Here is a 17,067-nt window from a genome sequence, read left to right as displayed (position 1 = left end):
CACATCCAGCAATTCAGGTTGAATTACTATTCCCTGAAAAATAAGTTTCATGACTTACTTCCTTTGAGCACAGGGTTCTCTTCTGCAAGTCTGTGCCTCTCTCTCCCTCTACTACTTATCCTCCAACTTCAGCTGTCCAGGAAGCTTTTTCCCAACTCCTAGTTTATGGGCTTCCTCTGTGTTTCCTTACATCTTGTATCATGAGACTTCTTTACCCTGTCCTGGAATAATGAACCAGACTATACATTCCTTAAGGTTAGCAACTTCTGGAATGAGCAAAAATGTGTCCCATTTACCTTTTTATTCCCCAAGATGCTTCACATATGATATCTGACACATAATGAACATTGAATGCTCAGGAAATATATGATCACTCAAGCCTCATGCCCTTCCACATTTTACAGAGATTCTTTTGTCAGGTTATAGGAAAAAAAAACCTGATTCCAATTCTTTGAGCAAAATAGTCCTCTTTCAGTGAACTCACCAAACTGCTACTTTGGCTGAGCCACTTGATTCAAAGGATATTGAGGATCTACAACATGCTAGGGACAGTACCAAGCTGAGAGAGCCCTTATAAAAAGAGTTCATCATCCAGGAGAGAAGATGGCAATGGACAATCAGTTCTCAAGGAAACGTACAGCACATTCGGGAAATGTGAAATTTACCTATCGGAATATGTGCTGTGTTCAAGAGATCCAGGAAGAAGTTGCAGCTGACACTGAATTTACCTAACGACTCGAAGCTGCTGAATTTGGGTGGCAGATGCAGGAAGAGACTACAAGGATGAGTAGGTGGTGTTTGACCTGGATTTTGAAAGATGAGTAGGAGCCTGATGTGTACTTTGGGGGTTGCTGTGAGGTGAACAAGATTTGGTTGCTAACTCATGCACATGTTTGAGCCCCAAAGTCACAAGTTTATGGGACTCAGAGGGTGGGAACAATCCAACTGTGGTGTTCAGGAGGAGGGCCTAGTGGGAGGTCCTTAGGTCTCTGGGTGGAGTGCCCTGAGATGATTATAAAAACCTGCTTCTGGCCATGTGCTGCAAGCTCCTGCCACTGCATCCTCACCAGACAGCTCAAGCCTGCCTCATCTTGGAGAGCAAACTTTTTAAACCGTGAGTTGAAAACAAAAACAAAAACAAAAACACCTTCCTTCATGGGTAGCTTTTCTTAGCTATGTGTTAAGTGACAAAAAAAAAAAAAATCTAGAACAGGTGTTGCTAAAGAATAACGGAGCTCCACAGTGAAGGGGTAAATACAGATTTTATTCAGAAACTATTGCGATAGAAGGAGAGAGCAGAAAATACAATCCACACAACTGGGCTCCATTTCCAAACTGTAATCCTGTCTCAATGAAATCTGCTTTCACCTCTTTCCTGTCTTGGCTCAGGTTTTAAGGAATTTATTGATTCCGGATGTTTCAGATGGAGGCAAAAGACTGAAAAAACACGAAGAAGAATAAAGTGATTTAGGGGAAAAGGAAGACTCCAAAGAAAGTTATCACGAAAACCAGCGCCTAGAGAAACTGCGCAAGGGGCAGGTGAAGAAAAGCTGGTTTCTTTTAATCAGGAAGCTGTTCGGTGACGCTTGGAGAACGAAGAGTTTTTCCTGGTTGTTCACGGGAGTTTATCTGGGAAAGGTAAATCTGAACACGGTTGCATGCAGTGCTTTGCTAGGAGTGTGGACTTCAGCCTGCAGTGCCACCTGGGAGTGCTGCGATCTGGATGGTGTTTTACAAAGATGACTGCGCTCTCCGTGCGAGCTTCAGGCAGCAGCCCCTCTCCTGGCCTCAGTTTACGCACTTGTATTCGTAATAAGAAATAGCTTGCCTCAGATGGCCTCTTGGGTCCCTTCTGACCTTGGCAGCCTGCTTCCCAGGTACCTCTATCTTCCCTGCCCCTGGCTTTGGTGCTTCCAATCCGAACCGGGTAGGGAGGCAGAGGCAGGTTTCCAGGTGAAACAAAGGTCTCCCTTGTGCGGCCATTTATCCCAGGCAGCGCCTCAGGGCCATCTAGTTGCGGGGGAAGGGTTTTCCCCGCTGGCTTTTCCGTCCCGGGTTTCCCTGGAGCAGGAGGCCGGTCCTCCCCACTGCGAAGCCACCCGGCGAGGAAGGACAGAGGCTCGCCCCTCGCGCTGGAGAGACAAAACCAAGTAAGGCCAGGCAGCAGCCACCGCGGGACACCCTGCGAATGCTTGCAGGGCCTCGCGCAGTCCCAGGGTCCAAGGTGCAGGGGTTCAGGGCCGGGGCCTGGCAAGCGCCCAGGGTCACGTGAAGCCGCTCGGCCACGTGACCGGCGGGCCCGGCGCCCTCACGCTCCGCCTCCGGCTCCTCCCCCTCCGTCGCTCGCTCCCGCTCGTGCGGCTGGCGGAGCTCGGGAGATCCCCGCGGCGCTCCCCGCGGCCCGGCCGGACGGCGCGGCGGCGGCGGCTGCCTCGCAGGTAGCGTATGAGTGCGGCGGAGAGCCCACGGAGGTCGCGTCTGCCCCTTTCCCTCCCCGCGGGCCGGGCCAGGCCGGGCGCGCTCCGTTACTCCGCGCCCTCGCCGCCTCCCGGGCCCGCGGGCGCTGCGTCCGGGGCGGGGGCGCTGGCACCTCAGCTCCCGTGTCCTGCGCGGAGGAGGATAGAGGGGAGGGTGGGGAGAGGAGGAAAAGTTTTCCTGGCTGCCTGTCCTTCTGGCAGCACAGACGCCGGCCGTTGTGCCCGTAGCCTAAGTCTCGCTGCTGTGGGCGCCGTTGTGCCGGGAGAGACCTCGCCTCGGGCACTGCCCATCCTCCCTCGGCCCTTGCAGAAAACTTGGCATCGGCTCCTTCACCTCCCCACGGTAGGAGTGCCACAGACCGTGTTATTGACTGCGTGCCTTTCCCCACGCGCGGAATCCACAGAGGGGACTGGGGACCTTTATCCAGGAGTGCGGTGACCTGAGTTAGCGACGCTTCCCCTGTCCTGCCTCGGATCCACTCCATTTTATTTAAGATGCCCATTGGGGCGCGCTCTGCCCTGGCTCTGCTCGGGGCTTTTTGTTTATCCGCAGACAGGATAGAGCCATCTGCTCCAGAACTCTCTGCAGCTGGGGCATACCGTCTTACAAAGCAGTCTTGTAATGATGGTCTTGCAGAATCAGATTCAGGGTCTCACGTGCCTTTTTTCTTTCTTTTTTTGGTGGGGGGTGGATTAAAGGCCTTAGAGGGTGAAAGCTGAGTTTCTGAAATTGCTGTGTGTTGTGGGCACACATCCTCAAAATGCCCGAGCGTGCAGGGATCGCGCCGGGAGGCATGGAAAACGGATGGAACCCTGACAGCCGGTTCCTAGCGGCTTTAAACTTTACGAGCATGCGTTTGAAGGGAGCACTGGGTGAGTTTCACCCCTCTGAACTGCGTTGGGGCTGGAATCACTGTATTCAGATGCTATTAACGTAGCAGTTCATCTGTGGGATGGGTTTTAATCCATTAATCCACCTGGTGAAGACCGGTCTATTGTTAATGCTGCTAGACAAGTCCCTTTCTTTTACCCTTTAGTCTGTTTCTTTCGAGGAGAGAATCTTTAAAAGGGGTTTCTTATGCAAGATTTTTTTTTCTTTATTTGTGTATTCCAAATGATTAGCTTCTGGAACTTCAGAAAACGAAAGGCCATAAAAGTTGAAGTTGTCAAGCTTTTAGCTTTGAGGAATCGTCTACGTTTTTAATAAGAGTGCCTGTATGCTGCAGCAAGCACTTGGCCCCGCTTAATAGTCAGGAGCTGGGAAGCTTGGAAGCTGTCTCCCTTTATCTGAGTCATTGTGGGGAAGATGAAACTGAAAGGAAGTGAAGGGCTTTGATGATGATGATATTCCTTCTTTGTGTGCTGCAGGAAACAGTAAGTGATGCATAGGAAGTAAGGTTTGGGCTCCCAGGAGCGTGGAGTCCAAGCAACGCTTTAGAACACATTTTCATACATTCTGTGATTTTAAAAAAATCTAAAGTGTTGCATGTTGTATTCGTGTTAAGGAAAGCACTAGAGAGGTGTGATGTTGGTTACATTTAAATAAAATAAATTTCCTAGAGAAAGTTTATCAAATAATTCTCTAAATCGATTATGTATTTGACCACAATATATACTTAATACAAAACATTTCCAAGTATGCTTAGTCTACAGTATAGACGTAATTAAATATTTTTGCAGAGAATGGAACAAAATTTCGAACATATAGAAATATTGTGCATAACCTGGGATTATATTATCTGAATGTGACAGTTAATATTTTGGGGTGTAAGTACTTCTCCTATACACATTTGTTGGGTTCCTGAGTTCTGATAGTGAGATCTCAGATTGTGAGTGATATCACGATAACCAAATCCAGTTCAGAAGAGTCAGTAGCAAGAGTTTTGGTGGTGAAGCATTTTCCAAATCTGTTTGATTCTTGACTGTATAGTTTGGATATAGTATATAGTTTAAGTAGCTAAGAATACTTATATATTTTGGACTGCTAGATACTTTTTTTAAAAAAATATTTATTTGAAAAAGAGAGAGAGAAAGAGGCAAAGAAAGGTCTTTCATCTGCTGGCCACAATGGCCGGAGCTGAGCTGATTTGGAGCCAGGAGCCTCTTCTGGGTCTCCCACACGGGTGCAGGGGCCGAGGACTTGGGCCATCTTCTGCTGCTTTCCCAGGAGCATTAGTCAGGAGCTGGATCTAAAGTGAAGCAGCCAGGACTGGAACCTGGTACCCAGAAGGGATGCTGGCACTGTAGGCCAGGGCTTTAACCCGCTTTGCCACAGTGCCAGCCCCTAGATTTTTTTTAATTAATTTATTTGAAAGGCAGAGTTACAGAGAGGCAGAGAGAGAGAGAAGTGAAATCAAGGGGCCAGTGCTGTGGCGTAATGGGTAAAACTGCAGCCTGCAGTGCTGGCGTCCCACATGGGCACTGGTTCGAGTCGGGGCTGTTAAACTTCTGATCCAGCTCTCTTCTGTGGCCTGGGAAAGCAGTGAAGAAAGATGGCCCAAGTGCTTGGGCCCCCATACTCACTTGGGTGACCAGGAAGAGGTTCCTGGCTTTGGATCGGCTCAGCGGCAGATGGTGGGGCTACCTAGGGAGTGAACCAGTGGATGGAAGACCTTTCTTGCTCGCTCTCTGCCTCTGCTTCTTTGTAACTCTGCCTTTCAAATAAATAAATCTTTAAAAAAATGAAGTCAATTTATGCACACATAATAAATTGTAAGGTGTGAAATGATTTCAAGAAGGGATAAACCTAATCCATGGAGAACTACATTTAGACCATTCTCAAAAAAATGATGTCTGTCCTTCTCATCACCCTGGAAAAGAAGATTGAGAGACTTTTCTGAGGTTAGCATTCCACATGGTCAGCTCTTTGAAGGAATACTCTTTTTGACGTGTAAGAAAAAGTTCTTGTTTTGGAAGTAGGCAAGTGTTTGAATCCTGAAGTCCTGTTGTGTAGTGGAAACCTTCAGTAGTGTTTACGGCTGTGGTAGGTTGTTTCCGAAGATGACTGCCAGCAGTTCCTCCCTTTGGTGTACTTGATTGCCAGCTCCTGCCATCAGGAGGGGCAGTCTATTTCTGCGCCACTGGAATCTAGGCTGGCCTTGTGACTTGTTTGACCAGTAGAAGGTGATGGAGGTGATTCTGTGCTAGTTCTGGGCGTAGTCCTTAAGAGGCGTGGTGGCGTTAGCCTTCACTCTTATGGAAGCCAATCAGATGGATGTATAGGAGGTGGTTGGACCAGACTGTGGAGAGTGAGAGAGACCACTTGGGTTGTCCCAGATATGAGTGAGGCTTGCTGTAGCCCTGTTGAAGCTAGCAGTACCTGCAACCTCATGAGTGAGCTCAGCTGGGAGAAATAAATGGCTGCTGTCTTTGGGATGGTGTAGTATTCAGCAAGAGAGAACTAAAGCAACAGCATAACCTCTTGTCCCTTAAAACCCGTGGTATACATCTGGAGCACATAGGTTTGTCTTAAGATGTGAACCCTGAACACAAAGATATGATGAATATATGCAGTAGCATGCCTTAACTATGCTGATAAATCTCTAAACGAGTTAAATCTTTACTTCATGTTACATAGGAATGTACTTACTGAATTACTTAAACCAAAGTCTGTGGCTGTGTCTCATACTATAAAAGATAGCTCGTTAAATCAAAAAATCATTTTATTTTGTCTCCTTGGTTATTTGTAAGTGTAATATTGATTCTAAACACGCACTTTGTGCTATCGGAAGCATTTTAAAGGAATTATGCATAGTGAGACAGATGTGCTGATGAGGTTCGCACCATGGGTATAGTCACACATCTTCATGTGAGATGTGCAGTGAACACCCGTGAGGGACATGAGAGGCTGTGTTTTCAGAGGTCAGCTGTTCCATCTCACTTTTTGTGAAAGCCTTAACTCTTTGCAAAGAAATAGAGGTGACCTAGAAGATAATGTCTCCAAATGCAAACCAAAACCGCAGCATGACGCTGCCTCATTGCCACTAGGATGGCTGTAATACCTGCAGACAGTAATAGAGGTTGGTGAGGATATGGAGACCCTGAACCCTTGTGCGTGGCTGGTGAGTGTGGAAGATGTGGACTAAGCACAGAGAGAGGAGGAATGAGTGTCTTCACACAGCCCCAGCCTTTAGACTCGTGTCATCCAATACGCATCCTTCCCTCTTCTTGTGTTGTAACAGAGGACTTTGCTCTTTCTGCAGCTCCTTGTGCGTCTCTGCTTCCTGTCCTGTTCCATTCCCTGTTACTTTCTTAAGAGCCTCCTTTCGATGTCACATCCTCCTCTCTAACTTGGATCTTTCTCCTGGCCCTTCCCATTAGCACTTAAAGGTGTTCAGGTCTCTTACATGTTTCAGATGAAAAGGCTACCAAAAAGTGCTCCTCAACTCCATCTTTTTCTACCATTGCTGGCGTGGCTCTCTTCTTTCCTTCAGTGGAGTTTCTCCAACACGCAGTTGATGTTTACTCTTTCCTCTTCCTCACCTTTCACACTCAGCAGCCTGCTGCAGTCTGACTTCATCCATCGACAGCCTCCTGGGGACTCTGGTTGAGGTCACCGTAATTCTCTCTGTGGAACCCAGTGCGCATTGCTCGGCCCTATGCCGTGCAGGCGGGCTTCCTCTTGCAATGCCCACCTCCCACCCAGTCTCACGACCCGGGCTCTCCTGGTTGTCGTCCTCTCTGGATGTTCCTTCGCAGTCTCTTCAGAATCCTTGGACTTCTGCTTAAGATTCTTTGCTCTTCTTGGTCCATGCACTTTCCCCTCAGTGATCTTACACCACATTTCCAAATCTCCAGACAGATCTTTCATGAGCTTCAGAATTTCTGAGTTAGGCTGTTTGTGATATGCCACAGGCACCTGACTGAAGATGTCCAGGGTAAGGTGCCTCGTCCCCCTGCCGCGCTGTGCCTTGTGTCATAGTGACTCTCACTCACTGAGCATCTCACACACTGGCTCTGCCCTTCCCTCAGCCAGTGAGCTCCTGCCATTCAGCCAGCCCCAGAGTCCTCCCGGGTCTCTGTCTTGTCCAGCGCTCTGCCTCCCCGTGGTGCAGGCATCCACCATTTCTTTCCTGGGTTACTCCCTCTAGGCAGTTGTTCCTCACCCTCATCTAGTCCTGCTTTCAGCCGGAGGAATCGTTCACAGACCTACATCTGACCATGTCACTTCTTGCGTGAGACCCTTTGGGGATTACACATTGCTCTTAGGATAAAGGCTGAGCTGGCCGCAGCCACGCAGGCCTCCTTAGGTTCCTTCCCTGGACCTTTGCCTGAGATACAGCTCGCTGTTGTTGGCAGCTCACACTTCCCAGTGCCGCTGCTTTCACAGTATCTGACCCTCCCCATCGGAGCACTGGCCCGATCTCCCCTCCATCCCCGTAGATGTTGCAGGGGCGGCAGTGTTGGCGCTCTGTCCTGTCGACATAAGGACACCTGGGAGCCATTCACTGAATGAGTGTGGTTCTGCCTGCTCACTGCTGGAGTTTGAGTTTGGCTTCACATCCTCGTGGGGTGTAGTTGATGCTTTCCAGACAGCCAGACTAGTAGATGAGATTACTTTCGGGACACCTGCCTAGGAAAGGTTCGTGCAACTGTAAATAGGATTGAACTTGACCTCCATCCCATTCATCAGAAAAACAGAATGAAGTATTAATGTGTTCAGTGTAACAAAGAGAAAGACAGTAGAAAAATGTTGTATGTGTGTATATGTAGACTTAAATGTTTATTCTCATCTACTTGGAAGGCAGAGTGACGGGAGGGAGGGGAATAGATATTCTGTCTGCTGGTTCATTCTTCAAATGCCCACAAGAATCACGCCTGGGGCAGGCTCAAACCAGAAGCCAGGAATTCCATCCGGGTCTCCCACCTGCATTGCAGGGGCCCAAGCACTTGCGCCGTTATCTGCTGCCTCTCAGGATGCACTAGGGAGCTGGTTCAGAAGCAGCGTAACTGGGGCTCTCCTGGCACACTGATATGGGATGATGGGTGTTCTGAGCAGCGACTTAACCCTCTGCACCACAACACCCATCTAGAACAACGTTCTAGTCATTGAGATTTCTTTTTTCTGGTTTCCTTTAGAAAATAAAAGTATCTCAGCCGGCGCCGCAGCTCACTAGGCTAATCCTCCACCTAGCGGTGCCGGCACACCGGGTTCTAGTCCCGGTTGGGGCGCCAGATTCTTTCCTGGTTGCCCCTCTTCCAGGCCAGCTCTCTGCTGTGGCCAGGGAGTGCAGTGGAGGATGGCCCAGGTGCTTGGGCCCTGCACCCCATGGGAGACCAGGATAAGTACCTGGCTCCTGCCTTCGGATCAGCGCGGTACGTCGGCCGCAGCGTGTCAGCCGTGGCGGCCATTGGAGGGTGAACCAACGGAAAAAGGAAGACCTTTCTCTCTGTCTCTCTCTCTCACTATCCACTCTGCCTGTCCAAAAAACAAAACAAAATAAATAAATAAGTAAAAGTATCTCATAAAACAACACATTCATAAGATGACACTTACCACACTGAATCACTATTATTTTTTGCTACCCATACAGTTGCTGGTTAGGTTGTTTGCTTTTCCAACCTGAATGCCTGGCTTTGGTACAAATACTTTTTTTTTTTTTTTAAAGATTTTGTTTATTTATTTGACAGGTAGAGTTACAGAGAGAGAGAGAGAGACAGAGACAAAGGTCTTCCTCCCGCTGGATCACTCCCCAAATAGCTGCAAAGGCCGCAGCTGCGCTGATCTGAAGCCAGGAGCCAGGTGCTTCCTCCTGGTCTCCCATGGGGTGCAGGGCCCAAGCACTTGGGCCATCCTCCACTGCCCTCCCAGGCCACAGCAGAGATCTGAACTGGAAGAGGAGCAACCGGGACTAGAACCGGCGCCCCTATGGGATGCCGGCGCTGCAGGCGGAGGATTAACCTAGTGAGCCATGGCACCGGCCCCACAATTACTTCTTACATTGAGCTGATTCCCTTCATCCTAGAGTTGCCAGAAGCTTCTGTGCAGTGAAATGAAAGCAGCCCCCCTTGGATGATGGGGCCAAAGAAAACACTTCCCCAGGCTGTTACTGAAGCTGTGCTTCCAGTCACATACCTGATTGGTGATTGGGAGGGGACAGTCACAGGACCTTACAACTGTTTTGCTCAAAATGAATGAGGAATTTGAACAAAACTGAGGCAAAGGGTAGTGACCATCAGTGATGGGGAATTCTGAAACGGCAGTCATGCTATTATTTTAAATGACAGGTTGAGGCTTACTTCCAGTCACTTGTAGAGGTGGCTCCAGCTGCATCTCTGTGAAGGGTGACAAATTGATTTGGAGATGCTGCATTTTCAGGCTCCCTGGGAACGTGTCAAGGCTTCGGGACTTAGTTTCTCTTTCATCCTTCTAATTCTGTGAGCTTGCAGAAGAGGGAAGTGGGTGGCAGCTGCTCTAGCAGCTGGGCCAGTAGTGGTGTCTCAGCACATCTGAGATGGGCCTCGCCTCCTACTTGCAGCCATTAAAGTGGGTAAGTTGTACTTTTATTTTAAACTGTTTGAGGCTGCCTATCTTAGAGGTTTATCTGTACCTGAGAAATACATTTATTGTCTAAATCAGACGTATAACATCTGCTGTCTCAAAAGGCCATCATAAGTTTGGAAGAAACTGGCAAGAGTAACATTTGGCTGCTCTTTGAGAGAGTTTTTGAATCAGTTTTGCTGTAGTATACGTAGATGACGTATTAGGATGTAGTGTTGAACACAAAAAAGCTTAACCCTAAAACTCTTTTATTCTACAATTTTCTTATACATATACTCATAATGGGGAAAAGATGGCCAAGTCCTTGAGTCCTTTGTGCTCCACTGGGAACTTTTCTTGGTAGAAAAGCAAGGAGGCTGTGAAGAGCACTTGTTCCCGCAGGGACTGGATCGTCCCTGCGGGAATGCGTACATTTAATATCTGCTAGAACATCAAGAACCTTGTTTCTGAGGTTTCCTACAGCAGTTTCCTGGCATATAGAATTTTTATGTAGTTGTCACAACTTTGCAGATTTTCCCCCCATGTAACACGTTAACAGCTGTCGCATGCCTATAGACTTGATTGTATCTCATTGTTAGCTTAGTTACTCCAGTTGTATTTGTACTCTAGGCCTCCACTTGCTTTCTGGGAGAACTTCAGCCATGATTGTATTGCTTTGTGGTGTCCTCAGTGTTCTTGGTATCTGGAGCTATGTGGAAGAAGAATTAACGTATGCTATTATTGTGTCCATAATGTCATACGGCAGTGCTTTTCTATCAATAGCACACTGACTATAAATAAATTCCTATTGTAAGGCAGTTTGGCAACTTAAATCTGGCTTATGAAAATAGAGAAACCTCTGTTCAGTGTACACTGTTAAGCGCTTTAGTTAAGTGTTTTGTGTTTGAAAATCATTTTGCATGTTTGACATTGTGTTTCGAGCAGTCAGAACCTGGCTATAGCCTTGTCTACTGAAGAGTGCGTGGGCCATTGTAAATGACTTGTTCAACATTCAGAGTCCTGGTTTCCTCAGCCGGCTTCTGTGTTAAAGAATAGTAGAAACTCCCTTCCTGCTCCAAGAATGACAGCAGGAGAAAAGTCAGTGTCTGGGTACTATCAGTTCTAAGGGCTGTGTACTCTGTCCTGGCCTTTTTTCCTTAGCAGGCTTTTAGGTCAGCAAAAGGCAAGTCCAGAGAAGTCCTGCTGGTGGCATCAGTCTCCCTGTGCCAGATGCATTCTGATTAGAAAGGGTGTGTGTGTGTGTGTGTGTGTGTGTGTGTGATGAAGTCTGTGTGGAAGCTGTGTGCTTGTAGTTCAACCCTAAATTCCTAGTATTGTTTGATATCGAGACCCTTACTTAATGAAACAAAGTTTTCCTCTATCACTTTTCCATATTTCATGTTTTTCAAATTCTGTAGACATATTCCAGTATATTTTTTTGCTAGATCAGTAAAATAAAATGCTCTCCACCCTCCCTTAATACTGGGTTCCCAGGGGAAAGTCAAGTAGATGTGCTCCTAGAGGAATCAAAAGATTGGTTGCTACCTCCCTCAGCCCTCCAGGTCTAAATGTAGATTTCTAAAATTGGAAGGTCTGCGTTTGTCCTGACTGAATTTGCTTTGTGAGTATAAAAGAAAATAACCTTTTCTTCCCCATGCCAGAGCTCTCTAAGGGACGGTGCAAGTACCTGGGAAAGGCCATCCCTGGGAGTGGGGTGTTGATCTGCAGTGCTGGCTGACACAGAGGAAGTCTAGGACGCAAGATAGGTTTTCTTTAAAAAAAAAAAAAAATTTCTTAAAAATTTGTGTGACTGCTTCTATCTGCTGGGTCCCTGCTTGGATGCCTGTAATAGCGGGGGTGGGCCACACCAAGGCCAGGAGCCAGGAGCTCAGTCCAGGTCTCCCACCTGGGAAGCAGGAACCCAGCCACTTCAGTCATCACCTGCTGCCTCCCAGGGTACATATTAGCAGGAAGCTGGGATCAAGAACAGACCAGGACTCGAACTCTGGCTCTCCTGGTTGGGATGCTGGAGCCCCAACCAGACTCTTTTTTTTTTTTTTTTTTTTTTTTTGACAGGCAGAGTTAGAGAGACAGACAGAGAGAAAGGTCTTCCTTCATTGGTTCACCCCCAAATGGCTGCTACAGCCAGGGCACTGCACTGATCCGAAGCCAGGAGTCAGGTGCTTCTTCCTGGTCTCCCATGCGGGTGCAGGGCCCAAGCACTTGGGCCATCCTCCACTGCCTTCTCGGGCCACAGCAGAGAGCTGGCCTGGAAGAGGAGCAACTGGGACAGAACCAGCGCTCCGAACAGGACTAGAACCCGGGGTGCTGGCGCCACAGGAGGAGGATTAGCCAAGTGAGCTGCAGCACTGGCCAGTGTTTGAGTTTATTAATGGAGATTTGATGTAAGCCTATGGCATCATTATCTGATTTGTTTTTTAAAGATATATTTCATTTATTTGAAAGGCAGAATTGCAGAGAGGCAGAGAGAAAGAGAGAAGTCTTCCATCCACTGGTTCACTCCCCAAATGGCCACAATGTTTGGAACTGGGAGCTTCTTCTGGGTCTTCCATGTGGGTGCAGGGGCCCAAGGACTTGAGTCATCCTTACTGCTTTCCCAGGCCATAGCAAAGAGCTGGATCAGAAGTGGAGCAGCAGGGTTTTGAGCCAACATCCATATGGGATGCTGGCACTGTGGGCGGTGGCTTTACCTGATATGCCACAGTGCTGGCCCCTATCTGATGTTTTTAAAATTTGTGATAAAATATATGTAACAGAATTAACCATTTTAACCACTTTTGAATCCTTAGTTGAATGACTTAAATTCATTCATATTGTTTTGCAGTCATCACCACCGTCTAAAGACTTTCTCATCATCCCAAATTGAAACTCTGCCCCTATTAAATTGTAATTTTCCATTCCCACCTCCCCCAGTGCCTGGCAACCAGCATTCTACTTTCTTTCTGAATTTGACTCTTGTAGGTTTCTCATCTAAATAGAATCATTCAGTGTTTGTCTTTTTGTATCTAACTTATTTCACATTAACATATGTTTAAAGTTCATCGCTGTTTTAGTGCTTAACAGAATTTCCTTCCTAACGCTGACTATTCTGTTTTGGCCACGTTTTGTTTATCCACTCTTTAGTTGATGGACATTTGAGTTGTTCCCATATTTTGGCTATTGTGAATCATGCTTCTGTGACCACTGGCATACATCAGTCTATTTGCTCTATTTTTCTTTTCTTTCTTTCTTTTTTTGAATGTTGGTGGGTTATATATAGTCTATACTAGTAGAATTGGTATACTGTGTGGTAATTTTGTTTAGTTTTTTGAGGAAACGCCATACTGTACTCCACAAAGGCTAAGCCATGTTACATTCCTACCTTCTAGATTTAATTTTGTATTAATTCATTTTATAGGTTTTATCTGAAACATCCTGCCACTTCAGGTTGTGAATCTAAGGATACATCTTTTTTGTTTGTTTTTGTTTGACAGGCAGAGTTAGAGAGAGAGAGACAGAGAGAAAGGTCTTCCTTTTTCCGTTGGTTCACCCCCCCAAGTGGCCACTATGGCTGGTGCGTTGCGGCTGACGCGCTGCGCCGATCTGAAGCCAGGAGCCAGGTGCTTCTCCTGGTCTCCCATGTGGGTGTAGGGCCCAAGCACTTGGGTCATCCTCCACTGCACTTCCGGGCCACAGCAGAGAGCTGGACTGGAAGAGGAGCAACCGGGGCAGAATCCGGCTCCCCAACTGGGACTAGAACCCGGTGTGCCGGCGCCACAGGTGGAGGAATTGCCTAGTGAGCCGCGGCGCCGGCCCTAAGTATACATGTTAAAACTTTTAACAGCTTTAGGGATAAAATCTTTCTCAAAAAATTAAGCATTCATTTTGTTTCATTAAAAATATTCATTTATTTTTTCACATTGGTCCAGAAACACAATCCAAGTCTTCACTGTGGTTGGCAGGGACCCAAGTACTTGAGTCATAACTGCTGCCTCTGGGATCTGCATTAGCATGAGCTGGAGGTAGACAGTGAACTCTGATCCTCCGACATTAGGCCTGCTGCTTGCCCCACATCCTGGGTTTTTTAATAACTCCATGAAACCTCTCAGAGAACCTTACTGGAATTCCGAAGATACCTGTTTTTGTCATCAGCCCAGGTTGAGTGTAGTTCAATGGAGACATAGTTTGTGCTTTAGCATTCTGTAGCCCAAGATGCACCTTGTGCTGCTGTGAGCTCTGAGGACAGAGATCACATCAAAACCCTGTCTCCCACTGGTTGTTGAAAGAGTGAAGGAACAGATGTTTATGAGATTTAACCAGGCAAATCCAGGTAGAGACATTGTGGGGGAATTTTTGAACAGGTTCCGGTATTCATTTTGTGAGATGAGATAAAGTCAGAAGGAGGTAATACTGGAGAAGTTGAGCAATGAAGGGCCAGGATGGAAGGCCCTTCTGTGTGAAGAAAGGAGAAAGTGGGAGTGAATTCTAACCATGCCAGTTACTGAATTGTGACCTTGGCCAGTAATCATCTGAGAGCCATAGTCCTCATCTTCTAAGAATGGATTATCTTTTCCTCCTTGAAAGATTATCATGAAGATTGAATGAAATAATGTATGTGAAGCTGCTTAACAGTGTCTCCAACAAGGCAGATTCTGGTTTGTTTGTTTTTAATTTTTATTTGAAAGGCAGAGACAGAAAGACAAAGGTCTTTCATCTGCTGGTTCATCCCCCGAGTGCTCACAACAACTAGGGCTGGGCCAGGCCAAATCCTGGAGCCGAAACTCAATCTGGGTCTCACATGGGGCACGGGAACCCAGCCTTTCTGCCATACCAAGACTACTGGGCATAGATGCATGCACACTTTTTAATATTGACTCGTAATTTACAAGTCTTCGGAGAATTACCTTGTAAAACAAGCTTCAAGCAACTTGGCGCTGAGTAAGCTCCATTCATTGTAATCATCATGATGAAAATTCACTTGCTGTTGCAGTATGTTAGCAAACCCTCAGGGCAGAGTTTCTGTCTCTGATTAAAGCTTTCAGGGTAATTGTACTGCTGTCAGGAAGTTACATGGTTTTGAATGGTAATACCCTTGTGTGTTATAATTTTTTATATTATAATTTTTAAAATTTATTTATTTGGAAGGTAGAGTGATAGAGGAAGGGATGGGGAAGGAGGGAGCTGGGGGGAGGGAGGGAGGGAGAAAGAGAGAGAGAGAAAGAGATCTTTTATTTGCTGCTTCACTCCCAAATGGCCACAAAGGCTAGGGCTGGTCTGCGCTGAAGCCTGGAGCTCCATCTGGGTCTCCCACGTGGATGCAGTGGCCCAAATAGTTGGGCCATCTTCTGCTGTCTTCCTAGATGCCTTAGCAGGGAGCTGGGTTGGAAGTGGAGTGGCCAGGACTTGAACTGGCACTGCAGTATGGGATGTGGGCATTGTAGGTGGCAGTTAACTTACTGCGTCATGCCATCTCCTGTATTATAATTTTAAAGGTGGTAAATCTTATATTTTTGGCTAATACTTTTAACTTGTAAAATTTTGAAGGCCAAGTTAGTTCATATTCCGGGGAAATGCACTTCTGAATTTTGATTTATCTACCTGCTTATGGGTGTTTACATTGCTTACCTTCATGTGACTCCTTTCCCCATCTGTTGTCTAAGAGACATAAGGCAGGGTATTTGAGAGGTATCTATTCTTTGCTGTTTTTTTTTTTTTAAACTTTTGAAACCATTTAAGATAATCTTACTATACAAGGAGTACTTATATATCAAGAACAAGAATTATGATCCAGTAGAGAAAACAGGCATTTTTCACAAGAGGTTGACTTATCCTGGGTACTTCAAAAAGATCATGGAAAACTAAATAAAAAATGTCTATTGTGGTACAAGAATTTTTGAAATCATACAAAGGATCTAAAGTTTATGGGAAATGCATTTTAGGAAAAAACTACATGAATTTCAAAATTCCATTTTCCCTTAACTTTTTAAAATGCCATTGTATGAGTTAAGGTCTCTCTCTTTTTATTTATTTATTTGAAAAGCAAAGTTGCAGAGAAGCAGAAAGTAGATCTTTCATCTGCTGGTTCACTTTCCAAATGCCTGCAACTACTGGAGTTGGGCTGCTCTGAAGCCAGGAGCCAGGAGCTTCTTCTGGGTCTCCCAGGTGGGTGCAGGGGCCCAAGGACATAGACCATCTTCCACTGCTTTCCCAGGCACATTAGCAGAGAGGTGGATTGGAAGTGGAGCAGCTGGAACTTGAACTGACACCCATATGGGATGCTGGCACTGCAGGTGCTGCTACGCCACAGCGCCAGCCCCAAGTTAATGTCTCTCTTAAACATATGAGACCAAGTGGTAAAAAGTGCAGAGTTGGTCTCCAGCTGTCTGGATTCACATCCTGACTGTGCCACTTAGGAGTCTGAGCAAATGCTTACAATCTCTTTCCCTCCATTTCCTTATGCTGAAGTGAGTTGAAATGAGTTGCTAAGTATACATATACTTAGGGCAGTGTTTGACACATTGTGCTGTGAGTTTTTGCATTACCTTTTTTTTTTTTTAAGATTTATTTTATTTATTTGAAAGATTTACAGAGAGAGGTAGAGCCAAAGAGAGAGATCTTCCATCTGCTGGTTCACTCCCCAAAAGACTGCAATGGCCAGAGCTTAGCTGATCTGGAGCCAGGAGCTTCTTCCAGGTCTCCCTCGTGGGTGCAGGGACCCAACGACTTGGGCCATCTTCTACTGCTTTCCCAGGCCATAGCAGAGAGCTGGATCGGAAGCAGTGCAGCCAGAACTTGAACTGGTGCCCATATGGGATGCAGGTGCTGCAGGCTGGGGTGTTAACCCGCTGTGCCACAGTGCTGGCCCTGTGATTACTTTTTAAAATGATACCTAGCCTCACTCATCATAAGAAAAATGCTATTTTGAATGGAACTGAGAGGGCATGGTAATTCACTGTGTGTTGAGAATGTGGACAAGCAGGTATTGTCTTATACTGATGGCAGTTTTATGTACTCACACTAGCTTATTGGAGGACAGTTTGAAATAGGTATCAAAAGTAAAATAGCTATTAGATTTTGATTTAGCATTTGTATGTTTGGAATGTATCTTAA

The 17,067-nt window shown here is 46.5% G+C and overlaps 1 protein-coding gene across 7 annotated transcripts in view; it reads left to right on the top strand.

Annotated features, from left to right (window-relative positions):
* The first annotated feature begins 1,033 nt into the window (after positions 1-1,033).
* The window catches only part of RCBTB1 (RCC1 and BTB domain containing protein 1), a 48,184-nt gene continuing 32,150 nt past the window's right edge, over positions 1,034-17,067 (top strand). For 2 of the 7 annotated variants that reach the window (XM_008273852.4, XM_008273850.4), the window contains exons 1-2: positions 1,034-1,114; positions 1,390-1,638. The gene's annotated coding sequence lies outside the window, so the exon portion shown is untranslated. Of the gene's footprint in view, positions 1,115-1,389; positions 1,639-2,297; positions 2,439-2,735; positions 2,821-15,997; positions 16,120-17,067 lie in introns of those variants that run through there. The other 5 variants (XM_051832291.2, XM_051832289.2, XM_002720731.5 and 2 more) reach the window with 3 other exon arrangements.

Source organism: Oryctolagus cuniculus, chromosome 9 (assembly GCF_964237555.1).
Source record: "Oryctolagus cuniculus chromosome 9, mOryCun1.1, whole genome shotgun sequence".
In the NCBI taxonomy this organism is placed as follows: Eukaryota; Metazoa; Chordata; class Mammalia; order Lagomorpha; family Leporidae; genus Oryctolagus; species Oryctolagus cuniculus.
The sequence above is the reverse complement of the archived record's forward strand: the minus strand, read 5'-3'. Positions and strand labels throughout refer to the sequence as shown.